The sequence below is a fragment of the Nelumbo nucifera genome, chromosome 8 (genome assembly GCF_055504915.1).
Source record: "Nelumbo nucifera cultivar China Antique chromosome 8, China Antique-T2T, whole genome shotgun sequence".
In the NCBI taxonomy this organism is placed as follows: Eukaryota; Viridiplantae; Streptophyta; class Magnoliopsida; order Proteales; family Nelumbonaceae; genus Nelumbo; species Nelumbo nucifera.
The window spans coordinates 38,749,409-38,760,224 of NC_142656.1; the positions used below are offsets into that span (position 1 = coordinate 38,749,409).

The window sequence follows — 10,816 nt, forward strand, 5'->3', positions numbered from 1 at the left end:
AGGCTCATAGCTGGAAGTGCTATTTGAGGAGGAAGAAGTTTGAGAAGCCTTCAAACCCATTGGATAGGGGGATAAGGCTCCAGATTATGACAATTTCATGGTGGAATTCTTTAACAGGTGTTGGGCTATCTATTATTAAATAAGATATTTTGAAGGTCTTTGTGGATGTCCATTCTTCCTCTTCAAAGGCTTATATCTGGAAGCACTGTTTGAGGAGGAAAAAGTTTGAGAAGCTATCAAGTCCATTGAGGAGGGGGATAAGGTTCCAGATTTTCACAACTTCAGGGTGGAATAAGGGGTGTTGGGTTATCTATTATTAAATAAGATATTTTGAAGACCCTTTTTGGACTTCTTAGGATTATTATGAGTTTAGAGTCTATAAATATGTATGGACATTTTACACAAAAAGCAACGAAGTTTATGAGTTTTCTTCAGCTTATGCCAACTATGGTGAGTGATTCCCATGCCCTAGAGTGGTTATAGGCACCCTGTGAATGATTCCAGGTATTTTCTCTTCTTTCTATTCCTATTTTCTCTCTTATTCCTTCAAGAAGCCATTACAGCCATCAACAGCAATTCTAATATAGCTCAACTACAAATCAGCATGCTGACATTTGTTTTTGATGAATATCAGCATGCTAATATTAACCGAGTGTATTGGGAGTCCTCAGCTGGTTTGAAGTGGTGTCCAGTTTGAACATCAACCTCAAGAAGAGTACAATCATCCCAATGGGGCAGGTGGACCACTTGAATCAGCTTGTGGCAATCTTGAATTTCCAAGCCTCTCAGTTGCCTGTCAAATTCTTGGGTTTGCCTTTAGGATCCAAATGTAATTCCTAAGCTATTTGGGAGCCTATCCTTGAAAGCATTAAGAGAAAGCTAGCCAATTGGAAGGCCAAATACCTTCCAAAAGGTGGTAAGGTTACTTCAATTGAAAGTGCCTTGGCAAGAAAACTTGCGAGGTTGCAGCAGGATTTCCATTGGAGATGTTGGAAGGCTAAGGATAAAATTCACTTGGTGAGTTGCAATGTTGTTTTCTCGCCCAAATATGGTGGACTTGGTTGTTACTAGGGTGAGAACATTAACGCAGCTTTTCCTATATAAAGCGGTTCTGGAGGTTCTCAGTTGAAAGGGAAAATTGGTGAAGATCCTTAGTTTCTGCTAAGTTCGGTTTCAGGATGGTGATAGGAACTCAGGTACCGTACTCTTGTTTTATGGTTGCTCACTTTGGAAGGGTATTGAAAGTTGTTTTGATACATTTTCAGCTGGCCTTGGCTTCAAGCTTGGGGATGGCAGTAAATGCAGGTTTTGGTCTGATACCTGGTGTGCTCATTTGCCTCTCCAAAGGCTCTTTCCCTTGTCTTTTTTTCTCTGGCTGAGGAGCATTTGTTGGTTTTTTTTTTTTTTGATCAATAACAGAAATTTTTCACTAAAAATATGAATCAAGGAGGGGAAAGGTAGACTGTCTTAACTCTCCCCCAAAAAGATACAACATTACAATGTAGCCCAAAGCAACTGATTCCTTCCCACCCCTTGTTTGGAAAGTGCATCGGAAAATGAATTGGCACTTCCCCACCCACTGCAATCTCACCTCCAAACCCTGAGCCAGCCACTTGCAAAGTCTTCATTCATTCAGGTAAGTCCACACGCCATCAACTTCCTTCCCTAACCAGCCTATTACCACTTTAGAGTCTCCTTCAATAATCAGGTTGTTGACATTTAGCTCCTTAGCCCTTTTCACACCCTCCATCAATGCCATAATTTCTGCTTGCAGTGAATCCCCAACACCAATTGGGCCTGAAAACAAAGCTATGACTTAACCTTCCTCTGACCTAAAGACTCCACTAATCCCTAATGGTCCAGGGTAAACTTCACTGCTGTGATAAAGTTTAACTTGATAAAACCTGCACAAGGCAGATCCATAGCGGATGAGCAACACTTCTACTTGGAGCTGAGACCACCACTTCCATCCAGGTATTCAGCAGGGACTCTATGTGAATGTCATTAAAAATCTCCACTATTTTTACCCAATGAACCACTCTAGTAGTGATTGCCTCTCTGCTTCTCTTTTTCAGCAAAAATTCTTTGGTTTCTTTCCTCCCAGACTGCCTAGAAAACCATCGCTCTTGTACATCTCCACAATATTCCCCTCTTCTTTGTCCTGCTACCCGCAGAATAGTCAAAGAGGCTTTATAGATTCGGAGAGGGAATCCACCTACAACCAAACGGAGAAAAAAACCAATCCCAAATAGAAGAAACAAAAGGACAGGAGATTAATAAGTGGTAGCAAGACTCACCATTGGCTTTACGAAGAGTAAACCAGTTCGGAGACAAGCACCAAAAAGGCTTCTTTCTTTGAAGTAGATCATAAGTGTTTATTCTTTCCAAGAATATTTCCCAGCAAAGTGCCCCAACCCTTGGCAGGACTGGTTTCCCTCACACTTCTTTAACAAGGAAGGAGAGCCCAGGATTAGAAGAAGGTTGACTTAGGCTTTGAAAAAAGAAGCACAAGTAAATGAACCAAAGGAGGAAAGGGTCCAAATTCGAGAGTCCAATTTAGAGAGGTCCAAGAGAACATTTTTTAGAATCTAAAACAAAGCCAAGACACTATCAACATCTAATTCTCTGAATCCCCATCTAAACCTCAAATCCCAATCAAGCTAAGGGCCCATGCCAGGAGAGGATAGAAAAGTAGAAACAAGTTCATTTTTGTAATTGGAAAGGGAGAAGAAAGATGAAAATTGATCTTTAAACAAAGAATCCCCCACCCACAAATGTTCCCAAAACCTTACCAAATTCCCAGAACAAGGTTGTACCTCACAAAGGGTAGGAAATACGGAAGGATGGCATGAATAGATTTCCAAGGCACCACACTAGTTTCTCAAGCCCAAACTCTTGCATCCTAGCCATCAGCTGCTAGCCCATGGATGCTTAATATTCTTGTCCATTAGTAGCCTCAACAACCATTTTCCTAGCAAAGCCATATTCCTCTTCTAGATGTTCCCAATCCCCAAGTCACCAAACTTTCTACTTCTACTTACCACTTCCTATCCAACCCTATGATCCTTCCTTTCTTCCCCATGTTCCCACAAGGAATCCCTCATTAACTTCCCAAGGCTTCTACAAATCCCAACAAGAATCTTGAACACTGAAAGAAGGTAGACAAGCAAATTGGCCAAAGTTGGTTTGATCAAAGTAATTCTTCCACCCAAAGAAAGATAATTCTTCTTCCAAGAGGCTAATCTTTTTTTAAACCTATCCACCACTAGGCTCCAAAAACTTGCATTTCTTGAGTTTCCTCCCAAGGGTAACCCCAAGTAATTCTTTGGCCACTGAGATACCTCACAGCCCAAAATAGTTGCACACTCTGACACCTCTCTTTCATCCATATTGATCCCCACCACTCAGCTCTTCTTGAAGTTAATTCTCAAATTTGACATCTTCTCAAAAACTTGGATCACCACTTTCAGATTTCCCACCCATCTTCTATCATCTCCCTCACAAAATAATATGGTTTCATCAGCAAATTGCAGGTAAGTGATAAGCACTCTTTCCCTTCCCACTCTCCAACCTCTCACCAGACCCCTACTATTTGCTCTTTGGATTAGGATACCAAGCACATCATCTACTAAGGTGAATAAGAAGGGGATAGGGGTCCCCTTGTCTAATTCCCTTGATAACTAGGAAGTGGTCCACAACTATACCATTTACCAAAATTGAATAGTGACAAGTACTTACACAACTTTGAACCCACTTACACCACTTATCTCTAAATCCATAATTTCTCACTACCTCCACTAGAAATTCCCAACCCACCAAATCATAAGCTTTCTCCAAATCAAGTTTACAAACCAAGCCCTTTTTTTCATTTCTTTTCACCTCCTCCGCACTCTCATTGGCAATTAGAATTTGATCAACGATCTGCTTATCCATAACAAAAGCTCCTTGATTTGGGGAGTTAATAGAAGGGAGAACAGATTTAGGTCTTTGTGATAACTCCTTAATGATGAATTTATACAAGCTACTAACCAAGCTGATGGATCTAAACTCCTTAGGATGACTTACCCCAACTTTTTTCGGAATCAATGCAATGAATGTTGAGTTCAACCCTAGATTAATTACACCCCCCCCTACTAAAGAATTGAAAAAAGCCATCGTAAACCCATCTAGACCTGGTGCTTTAGTTGTTTAGTTGTTTCACCTTCAATCTCTAACTTAGAAATGAAGTTTTTCCTCCTATCATTTGCTAGAGCATGGAAGAACTTTGTATTAATATCCCCTTCCTTTTATCCAATTCTGTATGGACTTCTATCCTTAACTTATTTCTTCTTTAAACAAGATGTCTTCCAATGCCTTCCTTAAGGTCCCTCTCTCCTGCTTTTCCCTTTTTCCAAAGGTTCCTTCAACTTCTTTAATGTCCAAGATCTCAATTTGATCAATTACCTCTTGGCTCTTGCTTTTTTTCCTCTAGTCTCCCAAACTATTGTATGTTCCAATCCTTGATTTTTGTTCTCAACTGTCTTATCTTCAGATGGAACTTCGTACCCTCCCAGTTAACCCTTGGGTTATTCTTTGTCCAGCACTCCCTAACTTTTTCTTTGAATCCTGGGTGATAAAGCCACATATTCTCAAACTGGAAAGGAGATGGACCCCTTCCCCTTAAATCGTCCTTGGACAAAGAGATTGGCCAACGATCAAAAGTTATTCTTGGTAAAGCCTTCCAAGGAGCATTGTTTCATCAAGGACTGTTATGAACAGATTGGAAATAATGTAGTTGGGGCTACCAAATTCAGAAGGAATGCAAACAACTGGGAGTTGGAAGAGCTGAAGAGGTGGAGAGACTGCTGGAATTGAAAGATCCACCTATTTTATTGCCATGGGAAAGGGTATCTCGTGTTAACTATTTTGGATTAGTCCACCATAATTCCACAAGGAAAAATTGCGGGAATCAAATATTAATAACACAATTAAAATAATTCTTAATAGAATCCTCTGAAACACTGCTTAACCCAGAAATTCAAGCAATAGATAAAACGAGAAAGAAAGATCACAATATGAGACATAATGAAATTATCTTGACAGAGTTTTGTGAAACCTGAATTGAACAAAAAGGTACACTGGAAGGTCTTCTAAATAGTTACTGTGAACACTAAACCCGATGCCACTGATAAGCATTATACATCTATAACTATACTTATATGAAATTAAACCAGAACATAAGCATAGACTTCGGAATAGAAGGAAGAAAAAAGAAGAAAGCAAAGGTAAATAGTCCTACCGATTAGCCAATCAAAAGAACTAGAGATTTTCTTTTGAGGCAGAGAGTAAGCAAGTTGAAATCAAACTAAGCAAGTTCTCCAAACAAAAAAAAAAAAAACGAGGGTAACCTAACTAAAATCAGAAGTGAAGCCGTTCGAATCTCCATTCAAAGACAAAAAACGGAAACCACAAAAAACCAGAACCAATGGAACAGATCAATGCATTTTTCGTTGTATAAGAAATTAGAAAGAAAATAGATCAATGGAACCAGATCTTAAGAAGAGCGAGCATTATCGAGCCAATAACCTTACCCAGCGAGATTGTGAAACAAGACTCTCTTAAGAACTAGATCTGTCTAAACCTGTTGTTCAGTGCCGCAAAAAGACTGTGATGAAGAAACCAGATCTTGAAGAAGACCCAAAGAGAAAGAACTAATAACTTCATCCGGCGATCATCAGTGAAACAGGGATATGTCAAGAACTGGAATTGTGAATAAGGCCTCGTCGTTCTGTGCCCTAGGATAATATCTCTGTCGGCGAATCCTTCTCAATTCAGTGCCGTTGGGAAAAGAACAACGAGACACTCTTAACGGTCATAATTCACAATTTAGGGTAGGGAAGAGATCCCCTGTTTTGAAGGTAAATCGATTCCCTCTTTCTTATGATATCAGGTAGCAAGTTTACGATAAAACGGTGGTTCACAGGTTCACTTTGATTTCTCATATTACAGGGAAGTAAAATTCAATAAAACCGCTCAAAAAAAATTCAATAAAACCGTTGGTTTCTACTTTCTAGTTTCTACTTCATTGCCTTGGCACCGATTAGACTTGTTGTATCTTCCAGCTTTGGGCTGGGCTTGGATTTAACAATAAAATAAGAACTTGACCCAATTTACTTGTGATTAGGCCTTTACTGAGGCTTCAGCTTAAACCTAGCCCAGATTAACTAAACCCAAGCCCACTTTACCTTTAATCACTTATCCATCCATGGATATATGTATGTACTTTGTGTAGAAGAAATATTGTTAGTTTATATTTAATTATTTTTGTGGTAAGGCACAAAATATTTGTTTAAGTCCCAAAATCTTCTTCAGGCAGAGATTCAAGCTCATCCCAACTATATGAGTAAACTGCGTGATTTTATTTCATCATTTTTAAAATCATATCATTGTTAAATTATTGGTGCTTAAATTATTTTTTGGGTAAATTACAAAGACCCCCCTATATTATGGGGTCTATGACAAAGACCCCCCTGTACTTTATTTTGCGACAAAGACCCCTTGTACTATGACCATGAGACAAAGACCTCCTTCCATTAGCTTTCCATTGAAATCCGCCGTTGAACTTGGGCTAGACACAAGATCTCGATAAATCAATGGATAATAATTAAGTAAATAGAAATATAAATCTATGGATAATTTTTGGGTATAGGTGATTTCTCATCACCTTTTCTATACCTTATTCTTCTTCTTTGAATAAATTTTATATTTTATTTAGGATTCTCGATTAGTACCCTGTACTTTGGGTCTAGTGCCACTTTGGTCCCCGAACTTTAAAATGTGCCAATCCTATTGTTAACAGACCGTCAACTATGTGTATCACGTGATGGCATGTGTGTATTAAATATTTTGAAAATGATAAAATTACCCTTCAAAACGCTGTTCATCATCTTCTTCTACAGAAATAAGTATCCTGCTCATTATGAAAGGGCTGGAATTGAGTGGCTCTAATGGAGATGAGAAAACGTTAGGTGCATTTCCTAAGCATGTGGGGATGGTGGATATGGTTGAATGAGTTAGATTTATCGGTGGTTGTTGGAGTGGTGGGAGAAGGAGGAAAACTAGTTTTAATGGTTGATAAAGAAAACTGAATGACACTCGAAGGGCATTTGTGTCCTTTTGCATGCCACTTAACAGCTGACCAACGACAAGTACTGGATTGGCACATTTTGAAAGTTTGAGTACTAAATTGTCGCATTTTAAAGTTCAGGGACCAAAGTGTCACTAGGCCCAAAGTACAAGGTACTAATCGGGAATTTTCCCTTTTATTTATCTTCAAAAAACAACTTTAGGAATTCCATTGATTGTGGTTTGTTTAGTATTAGAAAAAATCAGCCTTTGATCCTCGTGTTCTTTAAAACTCCAAGGCAAGCTTCTTTTACTACCACATAAAAGGAGTTGTGGGTTCTATCCATATATAGAAAGAAGTACAAGTTTCTTTGTTGTTGTTAGTCATATTCGTGTCTTTATGCAGGGGTAAGCAACTAAGCCATTAATAAAAGCTTACAAATTAGTTTTGAATAAAACTTAGGAGTTAGGAATCAACTATCTCTCGTTCTCCTATTTTTCTATATATATCTATATTATATATATATATATATATATATATATATATATATATATTGTGATATTAGTGCGGGATCTGAATATCATCCCTCTCTTAAGCATCTATGGAAATAGAAATGGAGTTCTTGGGGGAAGATAAAATCAACCAGTAATATTCTAAGCCATAACTCATAAGTAGCATCAATTTTGTTTTCTTTTTCATCCATTTCTTCTAAAAGAGCCAGGTTGATGAGGGTCAAGCAATTGAAAAGTTAACAATCCTAAGACCAATGTTTAATTCCCTAGGAAGACAACCCCACCAACCCAAGCACACTGAATCTCTGATCCTTGAAAATCTAGTTTAATCCACTTAGCTTGCTACAAAGTAGTTTATGATCAGACACCAAAAGGGGGAAAGGATTACATTAACCATATAATTGACTTGGGGGAAACCTTCCCTAAATGAATTATGCACCACATATAAGAACCCCATGGTAACAACTTCCACAAAAGCCAACAAATCCAATGAGGCAATGCATGGAAGCCTAATTGGTGAGAGAGATACTTGGCAGGTGGAGAGGCACCTTGCAATAACAGGAGCCTACAAGAAGCTTATCTCCTTTAGGCACATCATCCTCGTTTTCCATTAAAGAAGATTAGGATGAACAGATTGGCTCGTATATGGAGACAAGGGACCCAAAGTTGTTGACTGGGACCTTGAATATTTACCATATAGCAAATACTAAAATATCAGTACCCATAATTTGATGGCTCCTACATAAGAGGGCTTACAGCAAAAGCTTGCATGATCCAATGTCTTTAGACCATTCCATCCATGGATCATTTTTTTAGAGAGTTCAAACAGAACTATTGACCACCATCCAAATATTTTCTTTAAAATCATACATTCTGGATTAAAATTATGAAAGATTTATTTTGTGTTGCCAATAAAAAAAAAAAAGAAAAAAAAAACTCACTGAATGCCGCCTTGTGTGAATATTTTGTTCGTTATTTTGTTTTTGTGGTTTTTTCCTTGCGATCTATGGTTATAGAAATCAAAGAAATAGACATTGACATATTCATACATACCTCAAGCAAGGGTACACTCTATCAATGCGCCTGCTTGTTTCACCTGGCGCTCGCTGCCTGATCAAGCAAAACCAAAAAAATAATCACAAAACAAATCACGAAAAGAGATCGAAGAAGAACACTGAAGCTCAAGATATTTTTCCTAACAAATTGCACATTCCCACAATGATATCTACCACATTCAAACAACAGATTTAGATTACTAGTACCCAAGAAAATGAAACAATAACACCAAAAGAGGGCGAAATAGAAAGTAGAAACTAGGGTTTAGTAGGAAAGAGAAAAAGATAGAGTAAGGATTTATAATGTACCCCAGGCTTAAGAGCGACGCCCTTCTTCGTCCCAAAGCTCTTCAGTTTCTTTGTAGAAGAAGTCTCGCCCCATTCTTCTGCACTCTCACACAATCAGAATCGTTTCCAGGAGATAACCAACGGTTCTTTCCCTTGATGCCTTCAGTGCTACACAAAAACAAAACTAATTTTCTCCAAGTAATGTCTTTGGATCTCCTTCTGATTTCTTTAACAGTCCATATCGTACATCTACTCTCTACTTTCAAATTTCTAGACTCAGAATTTAAAAGATGTTTATGTAGAAAAACCCTAACTCCAGGCTTGCTTGAGTGAAACCCCAAGAGATTTCATGCGGCATAACTTCCACGGGCAAGGGATTGCGCTATCCACTGAGACTCAAAACAGAAACCTCACTAATACATATTCGGTTTCAATGGAATTTGCAAGATCCAAGAGAGCCTACCCCGATTCAGCTGCCGCTCAGGTGGGTGGAAGTTGCCGCTGCAAGCCTAAGGTCGCGGTTACAAGAGATATGGAGTATTGCAGAATCGCGTAGTGGTGGTTGTCGGTTCAAATAGCACTTAGACATTGTCGGTGCAAAGAGATAAGAGATCGGAAGAGTTGATGGTCGCCGTTACAATCTCTAAGTTGCCATTGAGACTTGAGAGTCATCTCAACAAGACTCACTAAACTACTAGGGAGAGAAAAAGAAGCTTCTAGGGTTTTAATATTTCCTCTCCTCTCGTAGAAATTGTGACTTTTAGGTTTCACCAATATCAGGTGGTGGAGAGGGCTTTTCCCTGCGACATAGATGAGCATTCTAAGATCTACAGTATGAAGCTATGGACGACCAATGAGGTCTGTGCTAAATCGAAGTTATGGTACTTCGTGAAGTCAAGAAGAGCGGGCAAGTGTTCATAATTAATGAGGTGTTTGAAAAGCAACGGACAAGTTTTGGCAATTAGATTTTTGCGAAGAAACCCAACCAAAATCAAAGATTTGGTTGCCACATCAAATACAAACAGATTATCCACCGTTTAGGAATATGTCATTTTTAAAACCTTAGGATAGGGGTGGCAATTTTCCCGTCCCTGACGGTATTGGGCTCCCCGACCCATATGGGGTTACCTTGGCAGGGTTCGGGTCGGGGTTGGGATGAGGCTACCCTGAATCCCCGAACGGGGACGGGGACGGAGAATGCAATCCCCACCCCAACCCGTCTCCGATTAATATTTATATATAATCAAATATAATATATACAATATATTATAAATTTATATAATATTATTTGTTTTTTAAATATTAATTATTAAAACTTGAAAAATAGTAAATGTGTAAAACACTAAACTAAAACCCACGTCAGAGAGAAGAGAGAAGTCAAGAACTCTCAACTCTGCATTTAGAACAACTAAACCCGTGAACCCTAGCTTCATGCTTACCTTCGTCTTCGACTCTTCATCACCGATTCGTTGACCGCCGTCACTGTCGCCCGTCGTCGCCGCAGAAGACTCAAAACCCTAGCTCTGTGCCTTCTCGAGTGATAGAGAATAGATAAAGAAGAGTTTCAGTCGTCAGTCCTTCTAACTTTCGCCTATCGTCGCTGATCGTCGTCGTCGTGACGTCGTCACCCATCGAACTCTCTCTCCTCGCCGATCTTAACTATCCCAATGGTCCTCTCTCTCTCTTTCTCTCTCTCTCAATCTCAATCTCTTTGTCTCAACCTCTCACTCCGTCAGGGATTTGGGTCTCCGACGAGGAATTCATCCCCATCGGGGTCGGGGATGGAGGGGAGATTCCTTTCCCGTCAGGGATCAAGGATGGGGACAGAGGGTGATTTGGGGGTCGTGATCGAGGAT

General features: G+C 39.3%; 1 long non-coding RNA gene across 2 annotated transcripts in view; it reads right to left on the reverse strand.

The window, feature by feature from the left end:
* LOC148789893 (uncharacterized) overlaps window positions 1-9,933 on the reverse strand; it is a 35,873-nt gene extending 25,940 nt beyond the window's left edge. The window contains exons 1-2 of one of the 2 annotated variants that reach the window (XR_016079693.1): window positions 8,982-9,933; window positions 8,671-8,727 (exon numbers count right to left, since the gene is read on the reverse strand). This is a non-coding gene — a long non-coding RNA (uncharacterized LOC148789893). The remainder of the gene's footprint in view (window positions 1-8,670; window positions 8,728-8,981) is intronic. The other variant, XR_016079692.1, reaches the window with a different exon arrangement.
* Window positions 9,934-10,816: the final 883 nt, after the last annotated feature.